The sequence below is a fragment of the Beta vulgaris genome, chromosome 6 (genome assembly GCF_026745355.1).
Source record: "Beta vulgaris subsp. vulgaris cultivar EL10 chromosome 6, EL10.2, whole genome shotgun sequence".
NCBI classification, from domain to species: Eukaryota; Viridiplantae; Streptophyta; class Magnoliopsida; order Caryophyllales; family Amaranthaceae; genus Beta; species Beta vulgaris.
The window spans coordinates 21122689-21136524 of record NC_079207.1 but is presented as its reverse complement, the minus strand read 5'-3'; the positions used below and the strand labels follow the sequence as shown (position 1 = coordinate 21136524).

At 37.1% G+C, this 13836-nt stretch overlaps 1 pseudogene; it reads left to right on the top strand.

The window, feature by feature from the left end:
- The first annotated feature begins 12543 nt into the window (after positions 1-12543).
- On the top strand, positions 12544-13836 carry LOC125499111 (cytosolic sulfotransferase 12-like; annotated as a pseudogene).

The window sequence follows — 13836 nt, the reverse complement described above, 5'->3', positions numbered from 1 at the left end:
CAACAATGTCGTAGGACCACTTCTTCAGATTGATCTCAAGCGTTGCGTAATATTCACGTCCTATTATACTGTTTGCGGAGTTGCTTATAGGTTCTCTAGGACACTTGGGTTATTCCCATACAAATACTATTTCTTGATTCCTCTGAAAGGTGTGTAATCCTCGTCCGAGTGTATCAGTGTGATGTGCCTAACATAAGGAAAGATTCGTCTACTTTGTCTTATTAGACGACCGCCAACACTGTCGTAGGACCACTTCTTCAGATTGATTTCAAGTGTTGTGTAATATTATTATTACAGTGTTTGCGGATTTGCTTATTAGTTCGCTAGGACACTTGGGTTATTCCCATACAAATACTATTTCTTGAATTATATTCTATATCTTTAATGTTGCAATTTCTAACATTAATTAAATTGTTTATTTACTGTCGTGCATGTGTTAAATTATGTATAATAAATGAATATTTTACCCTTAACTAGCTAAAAGAACGATTCACATTGTTTCTGAAAGCATCTCCCCAATTGTCATATTTGCATTATTATCTCATTGAATTTCCTCATTCCTTTCCTCTGGACATCACGTTTAAAAAGTTCAATTATAATGTACTTTCTTATTTAATTACCATGTAGTAGTAATTACTATTTGACAAAATGAGTGCACGCCGAACATGAAGCCCTATATATAACTCTATCAAGTGCTTCCATCGAAAAGGCAAACCAAAAGTCATTCCAATGGCCACCATTCAATCACTTCTCCCTCATGTAACTCCTTGTTTTAGTTTCTTTGTGTGAAGGTAGATACACTCTGTGTATCATATCATATTATTGTCACGTACTTACTACTTAAATAAATTTCATTGGTCGATGTAGCACCGTCATAAAGTGATTTAGGATCACTCTGGTGTGTCATTGGTGTAGTGAGATCAATCAGGACGTGAATTTTTTATTTTTTTTTCTTATATGGGTGATATTGTAAGAGATTATTCTACAACGCTTAATGTTACCAATCAGGACGTGTATTAAACTATTAACTACTCCCTCAGTGCCTACTTCATTTTTAATGGATCAAACTTTAAAATCTTTGACTGAATATTTTCATTTGCATATATAAAAAAACATATTCATGTGGGATCTTGTTAGATTCCTCTCACTGTGTAGTTTCATAATATCAACTTTTTGTATTTTTTATTAATACAGAATTGAAGATATTAAAGGTCATAGTTACATTTTGTAGTCCATATAAAAAAGAAACAAACACTATATTATGGGACAGAGAGAGTAGTTATTAGGCGCGGGCTATGTCCCGGGTAAGAAAAAATTTCATTTATTAATATAATACTTTATGATACTAACACTAACTACAACTTAGTCTAATGGTTAAGACTTTAGTATATGTACTTGAGGTTTCAGGATCAAACCATATACTATGCAATTTCTAAATTTTCTTATTGTACATGAATTTCATGAACTAAAACTCCCTAGGAAGATCGCCATATGGCACAGTTTCTTGTTTATACACACCTTTTAATATATTTATTATATAGATTAGTTGTTTGCACATAATCATCATTCTCACTTCATTTTTTACTGCCTTCTTGGGAGCTTAATTTCAAATTGATACATTTCTTCTTTTTACTACTATAATATTATATTACTTATATCATACTTCCTCTGTAATTTTTTGTTTGCTTACTTGGGGCCTGTTCTCCCCATCATATTTTCTGTTCAGTTTAATTCAATTTAGTTCAGTTCAGTTGCAATCAGTTCAGTTGAGTTCAGTTCAATTCAATTCAGATCAGTTTAGCTCCAATATCATTTCTATTACTTTTAATTTAATTCATTATACTTCAGTTTAATTCAGTTCAGTTGCAATCAATGCAGTTAAGTTCACTGGCAATCAATTCAGTTCAGTTCAGTTGCAATCAATTCAGTCCAGCTCAGTTCAATTTAGTTCAATCAATTCAGCCTACAAGCCCGAGCCAGCCCACCCTGCACCGCCCGGGCTGTTTTTGCAGCTCGCCCGAGCCTTCTTGTCTCGCCCGCCCGAGCTTTATGCCGCAGCCAAAAAAAAAAAATCGAGCCCCTTTCTTTTCTTTTCCTTCTCCTTTTCTTTTTTCTTCTTCTCTACACTCATCTTCCTCACTCTCTCACTCATCTTCCACTCAAAAACCCTCAAACTCTCATTCTTCAACTCCTCAAATTTTCATTTCTCCATCAAATTAAATTCACTCATTTAAACCACAAAATCACCACTCTTTTGTTCTTTTCTACAAAAAACCCAACAAATTTCACTCTTTAACTCACAAATTCTCAATCTTTCACAAACCCCACAACCTCAAGTTTCTCTCTCCTTCATTAACATCAAAGGAAGCTTCAAGGGTCAAAGAACATCATATTTTGGAACAAAAGAACAAGATTTTGCAAGGCTTAAAGGAATTTCTCCATTGTTGGTAACGAATTTCTCTAACTCTTGTTGATTCTTATTTCTTTTTCTCCTAGATACATACACTCTAATTCTTCCCATTATTATTGCTCCCCTTTGATTGTGGTGTAGGATATTTGTTTAATAGAGGTTATTTTATCATACTAGATAACTTTTTGTGACTTGATTATGGAATTACTTGTGATTTGATTGTTGTATTAGTTGTGGGTTAATTTCTAATTAAGTTTTCTTAATTTTTTCTTTTTATAGTTTTACTTTTAGTTGAGCAATAATAGTTGGTTATGTGTGGTTTGCTTGTGGAATAGTTGGAATTGTATTAGAGATTTGTGGATTGGTGCTTGTGTTTTTGTTTAACTTTGTAAGTGTGATATTATACTTGTTGAGTTAATTAGTGATTGCAATTTGGGAGTTAGCTTCACCATTAAACGACCTTCACATTGTAGTTCAACGAAATTTTTTAATTTTCGCTCTTCATAAGAATGTCAAGGCCCGTCTAAATGTTGTAAATCTAACTTAACTCAAGATGCGACCACCAATTCCCATCAACAAGACTCCTCCCAACCGTGGAGAAAATTTAATATCAATCTTACAAGCGCCGCCGAGAAAAACCTCTTTCGAACGCATATCAAACGCGATTATAAGCCTACAAAATTTTACTATCAACGTCATGCACTACTTCGGGCATTGATGAAGATGTGCGTTTGCTATGTGCTCGAATTGGTTGGACCTCATTTCTTGGTAAATTCGCTCCCACTTACCCATCACTTGTAAGTGAATTCTTAAGTACATTATCACGTGACACGGATGATGAGACGGACGAAACTCTAATTCGTTTTCGTCTCTTCAATGTGGACTATGATATGTCCTTTGAGGATTTAAATACTTGTTTTGGGTGGGACCCTAATTCCCCTACGGGAACGGATTTGCACACTCTCGACGGCTATAAATTGGAGAGTTTTTGGGACCGCATTACTGATTCCCGGGCTACTCTGACCGGAGTCATGAGAAAGCATCCTCCATCATCCATCTTGCAATGCGCTACGTGCATCGCATGATGGTATATGCGGTCTACGGCCGGTCAGAAGTAGGCGCGGCAAGTGAACATGAAATGCCGGCCCTTTGGTTGTGCACTCAGGAACACGAAGACCCACCCCCATCAACTTTGCCGAGCATTTTGTAGCTCGCATGATACAACAATGGGACGGTACTCCGCACCGGTCCGGCATTGTTATGGGGGGTATGATCACACTAATTGCCCTTCATTTTGGTCTTGGTGACGAGCTTGCCACCCCTTTTCTATCGCTAACGATATTCACCTAAATATCAAGCAATTGCGGACCATGAACTTCATCCGCAAATCTCAACACAACACCCGTCCCTACATCCTTTTGGTAAGATCGGAGAAAACTTCATGGTGCCGCCTTCCTAACCCTTCTATCACTTCTCTTAGGAGAAACGCGCCTAATCCCTTCTACATTGATCGAACTATCGAGGATCAAAGGCCGCAAGAACCCCAAGGAGGTGGTGATGCTCATTAGCTTGCTTCATTTCGAGCATTTCTGCTCTCATTTGTTTGTACCGTCTCTGCATTTCCTCGAGGTTAGGTGTTTCTCCCATTTGATGGATTTTGAACAGTAGATGGTCTGGTTATGCTCCACGGTGGGCGCCAAATTGTTTATGCTAAAATTTATCACTTACGATGAAATTAAAGTTGTGGGACGTGTCAACCAGATGATGTTAAAGATAATGCGACAAAAGAATGCAAAGGGGATCAAAGGGGATGAACACACAAAAGTGGTGACGCGGAAAACCCCAATGAAGGTGGGTAAAAAACCGCGGGTGGTTGGAGATATACCAAAATAATATAGTTCACTATCTTTCTTTGTGACTGACCGTCGTTTACAAGAATGCTTAGTTCTCTCTAATGTTCTTCCGACAATATTGCGTAAAAAATATGTCAATGACCTCTTTCTCCCTTTTATATGCCTTCCTTTTTCCTTGGCTTTTTCCCAACGAATACAAAAATTAATTCACTAATTATTACGTTAGCTTCGCACTTCAATCATGGGAGATCTTTTATGCTTACGCTCCAACGTCTTGATTTAGTCCCATTTAACTGCTGAATTTTATGGCTTATAACACTCCTTCCTTATTTTGCTGGACTGTTACCATTCAATGCCCTACTCTCAATCTTGCATCCTTCACCGTGTCTTCGGGTTGCAGTTACTTTGTCAGCACGTCAGATGGTATCCCGTCTTCGAGCCATCGCGTCAGTGTCACCCTGTCAAAAAATTCAGCCATAACAGTACCATAAATTCTATAAAAAAATAATTCATCATATTTTGTCAATAAAATATAAAAACAAGGGGTTCCTTTCAAAATGAATTTCGAAAATTCTAAACCAAGTCCAAACACATTCATTCAATCCAATCCAATCCATTTTCATTCCTTTTCAGCCCACACTATAAAAGAGCCTAACCCTAGGCTTAGGTCTAGTTTGCAGCTCTATGTAAACCCTAGTTAAGTCCTCGGACTATTAAACCCAAACCCTAGGTCTAATTTGCAACTCTATATATATGTAAACCCTAGTCAAGCCTTCGCACTATAAAAGAGCAATTCATACCTTAGGTTTAGCCAACTGATTCCAAATATAAGTTCAAAGTTTAGCCTGCTTGCTCTAAAAGTAAGTTCAAAGTCTAGCCTTCTATATCAATGGCCTTCTTACTCTCTCGTACGTTAAAAGTCTAGTATTCCCTAAAGTCCACATAGACAATCTTCTTTTAGTCTAGTTTGCTTATTCAACCCGTATGTTTAAAGAATAGAACTCAGCAAAGCCCAATCATTGAATCTAATCTGCTTGTATAGTCCAGTCCAGTCCAGTCCATGTCTGCATATGCATATTTAAAACTAGTGGTCGCTTATGGTTTAATTTGCATTGGGATTGCGAGTCACATTAGCATTAGAGGTCGGCTGAGGAGTACCCATAAATGCTTGTATAACATAGCTAGTCTACTTTCTGCAATTGTTCAGAGAGAATTGACTTAATTGAGCTAGACTAGCAGGGATGTTACCAAAGTTTATGTTAGAGGCATTGTTTTCAGTGGTCTGTTGGACATTATTATTCTCGCGCACCGTGAAGTTGAACTGCTGATTTCCTATCTGACTAGTAATGGGAGGCTGAGAAGACCATTGTTCGACAGCTATTGGCCCCTGACGAACAAGTGGATTAAATCTTGGTAGAATTGGACTTGAGTTATCTGTGTTATCCATATTGCTTTACAAAATAGGAGACCCCCTCCTCCTAGCGCCAAGTTGTTCCGGTTATGAAACAGATGACAGTTTTCACACTACTACATAAATGAGCTATTGCAACCCCTAAAAACCGTTGCAATAGACTCAAAAACCGTTGCAACAGAGCTATTGCAACGGTCAGACAACCGTTGATGTTGCTGCCCTTGCATTAGCTCTAATGCAACGGTCTTGGACACCTAATGCAACGGCCAGTTGCAACACCAAATAACCGTTGCAATAGTTTTAATGCAACACATGTTTATTGTCTAATGCAACCCTCTATGGTTATCCCATGAACCGTTGCAATACATATGATGCAACACGTTTCATAGTCTAATGCAACACCTCTATGGTATCCTATGAACCGTTGCATTAGATATGATGCAACACATTTCAAAGTCTAAGGCAATGCCTCTATGGTATCCCATGAACCGTTGCAATTTTTTTCCATATTGTGGCTACAGGCCTACTCCAATGACGGATCTACAAATATGTATATATCAACCTGTCAATTTGATGTTGATGCAAAGCCGAAATAATTATAAAAAAAATCCAAATAAACATAATGATAAAAAATTAGATTTCCAAAAGGACCCATAAATATATTCAAGATCATCCAATCGTTCGATAATTTCCAACACCAAGTACTTAATATAGTACTATCGCATATATATCAAATCCCAAGAAAAGTTCAATCACAACATATTTACTTCCAACCTAATATATATGCACCAAAAAATATCTACTTCTAGCGTAAATATATGTCCATTAAATAAGATCACTAGCTAGTTGCCTAATTAATTCCAAAACCATGCTCCACTTTTAAGCGAGATCCAACGCCCAAAAATTATCATTCGTGCAACTGCAATTGTTCTTCATGTGATACATTTTCTTCTCCTTGATGCACCTATAGAATTATACAAAGGTTTAATAAAGTACGACATATGGTTCTAATAATATATATAGAGACAAGGGACTAATCATCATCACGGGATATTGAAGATCAGAAAAGATATAATCTTACCTAATTTAACAAGTGTGTCTCGGAAGATAATTCTTGTTCACCATTCTGCTCAAGGAGTTTTTGACACTGTTCCCAAAAAGCGATCGACTTCTTGAACGATCTCATTTGTGGGTCCAATTGGCTTCCCATTGGAGTTAAAATAAGAAAAGGGCGTTCTGTTTTTGTACGATCATGAACCTTAACCAACTTTGTTGGTCCTCGATGCTTCTTGGTTTTTGGAGCTACAAATACGAAGTTAGTGTAATCAAAACAAATATAAGAAAAAGGCATCAAATAGAAGGGAAAAAAACTTACTAAAGTAGTTAGGGAAGATAGTTATTTGTGTGTGTGTGTATTATGACAGAACCAAGGTTAGAAGTAAGCTCTCAAGTATCGTTTGAGCTTCCTTATTTGAGTTTCCTTATGATTATTATAGTTAGCTGAATACACTTACTCTAAACGAACCAACTTATGCAGCAGCTCATAAGTCATATCTCACAACATACGAACATATCAAAGTTCTTTCATGATTTTCATGCACTGTACGCTTACTTTAAACGAATCAACTTGTTTGTTTGTAAATATCAAGTTGGCAACATGTCAACAAAATTCAGAATTAATTAATCGCCTCACCTCTCTACGTAGAAGCAAGTTGAGGGAGCTATAATACCTCTCTCAACATTTTCCACCCTTGCATCCCAACCAACCCCCACCACACCCCTCTCCCCTGCAACCCCACCAGCAGCATCCCCCCACCCCGCACCTGCTGCATCCCACACAGCAGCAGCCCCACCCCTCCCCAGTCCCCACCATCCCCTGCCCCTGCTGTGTTTCCATCAGCAGCACACCCTACTGGTGTGTTCCACCAGCAGCACCCCCCTGCTGTAGGTGAAGATAACAAATAGTGTCTCCAGAAAGGGACTAGTGCAGTGGATTAGATACTGAAAGCATCACCAAGAGAGAACAATAGATAGATTATAATGAAGACCTAAGAGCAGCGATTTTTTTCTAAAGTTTCAAACTCCAACTGAAGGTTGTACTTATACTAACTTACATTCAAGAGTTTCTTAGAACCTCTGCAGTAGGTGAAAGTTGATAAGAACATGAGCTAACATTTAAGCCTCGAGTGCATATAACAAGTACACTAAGTCTCAAGAAGTGAAATTTAACAATGAACAATCTTCATATCACATGCCATAACTTATGCATATATCAAGTAAAAGTAGCAATGGACTGTTCAAAGCTCAAAAATCATGCAACACCCTAACAAAAATCATCTACAAAACCTGTTGAAAATGCTTACTTCAGTTGTGAACTTCACTTACTATTTGGTAGATCACAGTGCATTAACAATCCCTGAACTTCGTGACTTTGGATCTACTAGTATTCTGTTTGTAAGTCACAGAGACACTATTCCACCATTTAAAAACCCAAAGAGAACCATGTATCACTCCCTTACAGTAACAGCAAAAAGGGATATTTGGACATAAACACAGAACACAAAATTTACTTTCAGACTCAATATTTCCAGTGTACAAAGTACAAACATATGCAGTAGGTTTCAAGCATCACATACATCCAAAAGCCACTCACTATATTAGTTGACTCAACTTCATGGACCCAATATAATACAGTAGGATTTACTTTAAGCAGAGACTTGCTATCAGGAATGAGGAGTTTGGACCTTATCCTTTTCCCGCCATAGTGGCATATGATTGCTTGTAAGTTGGTATGTTGCCAGGATACTAAATCTTTGTAGAGACTGAATATGACGTATGACATATGAACTATGACGTATGAGGGTATCCTTGCTAACAGGCTGTAGCTAAGAAGAGAATACATGGAAGAAGTAGTGTACTGAAAATCAAATAATTTTCATGATCTTACACTTAGTTCCTACTTCCACTTCCTTTTTGCTTGGATTCAGGAAACACTGCATTGGTGTAGGCGATCAGATTCTTGTACCATTTGGTTTTTGAAGCTCAGTAATGACCAAGGATAAATCATATATTCATATGTGATGTTTCTAGTTCATTAGTCAAACATTAACCTTACACTCCTCTCTCCTCCGTCGCCAGAAAAAGAAAACCTTGAATGTTTGGCGAAGCACTGAAGTAGGAGGTGCTAAATTGGTAGAATTTATGACATCTGTCGAAGTAGGAAAGTGTGGCTTCTTCTTTAAGTTAGGTTGATCCTTGAGCATCTAAAGTGGTGCTGAGCAGCAGCAGTCCTAGTGCTAAATTTTGGCAACAACTATTTTTCAAGCAAAAATAAACAATTCCCACGAAAAACATTACCAATAAATTAAAATTTAATAGTGAAGAACCACAAATTAACAATTTTGATTTGCCTATGAGAGCAAATAATTTGAGCATATATAGGTGATAAAACTAAGAATAAAAACAATCGTTCAGCAAAATTACTCTTAAGAATAAATTAATCATCAGAATAAGAAAAAAAAAAGATGAACATATAGAATTAGTTGCCAGCAACAAAATAGAAATTGACCATAGGTCAAATCTTGTGAGCTCTACATGCAGTCTTTAATGGAGAGTGAAAGCAATTCGACCTAAATTTCGGGAAATTGGGCAATTTAAACTGAGCGAAGTATAGGACAATTATAATTGTTAAATTATTAGTGCAATTTGAATTGAAGTAAAAATTGTTAGAAGATTAATTGAAGCAAATTGAATTGGGAATTTCAAGCTTACCATCTGTGTGTTCTTCTTTGGTCGCGACGAAATTTCTCTCTACCTCTGGTTCAGCAGGTACGCTTGAGAGAGAGGAGAGGGGTTTTCAGCAAATTTGGAAATTAAGCAGAAAGGGTTTTGAAATTTTGGGGTAGAATGGAGGGAAAATCTAAGGTCTCGTCCGGCATTATAATACCACTAGCCTCATATGCACGCTATGCGTGCAAAATCGCTATCAAAATTAATTTAATTGTAGAATTTCATTTAGTATTATTATAGAAAAATTATTTACAAAATTTTCCTAAAGAAGAACATATTCATAGTCAATGGTGTAATAATGTATAACAATTTAGCAATGTAGTTTCTTTGTCCAAAATTTTTCACATGCGAATGTGAAGGTAATTTATAATCCTTATTAATACATATGTTGATAACTTCATTTCTATATTTATTTATAAAATCACTCCATCTAGTTTTACTTGTCACTTGGTTAATATACAAATCAGCAGTAGTCACGTTAAAGAATAAGCAAGAGATAAGTTTGATGTTGAGCAAAAAAATAGTACCTTTGAAGAACAAAGTAAAATAGAAAAGAATTACCTTTTGAATTTTTTTTTCCATTGAGAATTGATAGTGTTGTCTTTTGTTTGCACATAAATGGAGAAGAGGATATGAAGAACTTTCAGTAATTTTGGAGCATTTTACTTTTTTGGAAGTTGAAAATTGATATTAGATTTGATGGTTAGTCATAGGAGTTTCTCCCACTATTTAAGGGATTTTAATTTATTTTTTAAAAAATGTTTTGATAAACTGATGGTAAATTATACGGTTAATTGGGTTTTAAAAACTTCAGAAGTTGGTTGTTTCCTTATCTCCCACTATTTTAGGGATTTTAAATTCTTTTAAATTATTTTGATTTTTTGATTGTAAATTCTAAGGTTTATGGGTTTTTAAAAAATCAGAAGTTGGTTGCTTCTTGGTTTTCATTTTCTTTTTTATTTTATTTGTTTTTGGTAATTTTCAATAGTGAGGGCAAAATGGGGTTTCTATATTTTGGTGTCCCCCTCTCTTCCCATATAGAATAGAGATACTCCTACTAAAATAAAGAACATGATCAAACAAATTGCCAATTTATTGTAATTCAAAATTGGTTTAGATAACCTAATTAACAACACAAATTGAATCTAATATGGAAAAGAAACTAACTCGGATTCTTTTCCCCACCTCTTTCTCTCTTCTCTTAGTTGTTCCGGCGAGGTTTAAGAGAAGCCGGCAAGCAATTAAACAGCCCTCCTCAACTGTTGCGGCGACAGTTAGGAGAAGCCGACGAGCAGTACACCGGATTCCCCTTCGCGCGCAGTTATCCCGGCGAGGGATAAGATAAGCCGACGAGTACGAGGAGTTCAGGACCGAATTAGGGATTACCCTTGGTCTTTGATTGTGTGTGTTGTGGCTGTGTGCGGGAGGGAAAAAAAATAAAGTATTAGGGATAGGGAGGGACTGTAAGACATCAATAGTCAGCGCGGGTATGGCGTATAGCTAAAAATTTTAGACTTTAGCTATTGGATCGACCGTTGCAATAGATTAAAATGATGTTGCAGTTAACCCTCTCTAATGCAACGGTTTACTTTAACCGTTGCAATAAGTCGTTGCAATAGCACTACCTGTTGCAATAGTCGTTGCAATAGCACTACCTGTTGCAATAGTCGTTGCAATAGCACTGTTTGTTGCAAAAAAGGTGTTGCATTAGCACATGTCGTTGCAATAGACCGTTGCTTTATGGTCAACTGTTGCATTAAACCGTTGCAATTGCTTCAAAATGTAGTAGTGTCAGGTAAGTTCGCCAATAGTGGAGTGGCGTCCATGAACAAGTGGTGAAAGACATGGGAGTCCTTGGGGAATGCATTTCTATATTATGCGGAGAGAGAAGAGACTATCAGTCGATAGGCTTGACCGATCATCCTTGGGGTGATCTCATAGTTCCTACGGGGTGGAGGCGATTGTTGAACCCTAATTTCATTGAGGTTCTTAAGGAAACTTGGACTCAAGAAGAAAGGATTTATTTGTTTGTAAACGATCTAATAGTTTTCCCCCTTATTCGACTTCGGTTGCCATAACTATAGGTAAGAGCACATTATGGCGGGATCAATCACTTGGGAGACCAACCTACTGCAAGGAAACAAACGTGAACGAACCCTCGGGGGAGATGCGAGTCCCTCCGACGCTCAAGTAAGTATTGTGTCTGTGAAAGATTTAGAGAGAGAAAGTAACGGTGTTTAGAATGTACTTGCAGTACTAAATAGCTATTTATAGTAGTAATATTCCTCTGAAAGGTGTGTAATCCTCGTCCGTGTTTATAAGTGTGATGTGCCTAACATAAGGAAAGGTTCCTCTACTTTGTCTTATCAGACGACCGCCAACAATGTCGTAGGACCATTTCTTCAGATTGATCTCAAGCGTTGCGTAATATTCACGTCCTATTATAGTGTTTGCGGACTTGCTTATAGGTTCTCTAGGACACTTGGGTTATTCCCATACAAATACTATTTCTTGATTCCTCTGAAAGGTGTGTAATCCTCGTCCGAGTGTATAAGTGTGATGTGCCTAACATAAGGAAAGATTCGTCTACTTTGTCTTATTAGACGACCGCCAACACTGTCGTAGGACCACTTCTTCAGATTGATCTCAAGTGTTGTGTAATATTCACGTCTTATTACAGTGTTTGCGGATTTGCTTATAAGTTCGCTAGGACACTTGGGTTATTCCCATACAAATACTATTTCTTGAATTATATTCTATATCTTTAATGTTGCAATTTCTAACATTAATTAAATTGTTTATTTACTGTCGTGCATGTGTTAAATTATGTATAGTAAATGAATATTTTACCCCTAACTAGCTAAAAGAACGATTCACATTGTTTCTGAAAGCATCTCCCCAATTGTCATATTTGCATTATTATCTCATTGAATTTCCTCATTCCTTTCCTCTGGACATCACGTTTAAAAAGTTCAATTATAATGTACTTTCTTATTTAATTACCATGTAGTAGTAATTACTATTTGACAAATGAGTGCACGCCGAACATGAAGCCCTATATATAACTCTATCAAGTGCTTCCATCGAAAAGGCAAACCAAAAGTCATTCCAATGGCCACCATTCAATCACTTCTCCCTCATGTAACTCCTTGTCGTCCCAAATACTTGCAAGAGGACGATATAAGCCAAGATTGCAAAGCCTTAATTTTAACCTTACCCAAAGACCAAGGTTGGCTATATGTAATTTACCAATACCAAGGGTTTTGGCACCCAATTAGGCAGCTTCAAGGGTTCACATGCCAACGCCCTTCCAAGCTCGCGACACCGACCTCATCCTCACCACTAGCCCAAAATGCGGCACCACTTGGCTCAAAGCCTTAGCCTACGTGGTCGTAAACAGAAAAACCAATCCCTTAGGATGTGATAACCATCCAATTCTCATAAATAATCCTCATGAGTTAGTACCTTTCTTAGAGCTCAAGGTCTTTGTTGATAACCAAGTGCCTGACCTCACAAATTTGCCCTCTCCTAGGGTTTTTTCGACGCATTTACCCGTCGAGTCTCTACCGTTATCCATCAAGGAAACGGGTTGTAAAGTTGTATACTTGGCTAGAGACCCAAAAGATGCCTTCATCTCATTATGGCACTTTGCTAATAAACTTAGGCCTAAGGATGGAGGAGAGATCTCACTAGCAGAAGCATTTGACAAGTTTTGCAAGGGAGTGAGCCTTTGTGGTCCTTTTTGGGATCATGTTTTAAGCTATTGGAAGTATAGCTTGGATAACCCGCAAAAAGTGTATTTCTTAACCTATGAAGACTTGAAAAGGCAACCTAAGTTGCACTTAAAAAAGTTGGCTGAGTTTTGGGGGTGTCCTTTTTCTGTAGAAGAGGAAAATGAAGGTTTAGTTGAAGATATCCTCAAGTTGTGTAGCTTTGATAACTTGAGCAATTTGGAAGTGAATAAGAACGGAAAATTGTCTTCAGGAGAAGAAATAGGGCTTTTTTCCGAAAAGGTGAGGTTGGTGATTGGGTTACTTATTTCACTAAGGAGATGATTGAGCAATTTAATGAGATTTCTGAGAAAAAATTTCACCTTTGTGGCTTGAAATTCTAGTTTGTTTTAGTTTCTTTGTGTGAAGGTAGATACACTCTGTGTATCATATCATATTATTGTCACGTACTTACTACTTAAATAAATTTCATTGGTCGATGTAGCACCGTCATAAAGTGATTTAGGATCACTCTGGTGTGTCATTGGTGTAGTGAGATCAATCAGGACGTGAATTTTTTTATTTTTTTTTCTTATATGGGTGATATTGTAAGAGATTATTCTACAACGCTTAATGTTACCAATCAGGACGTGTATTAAACTA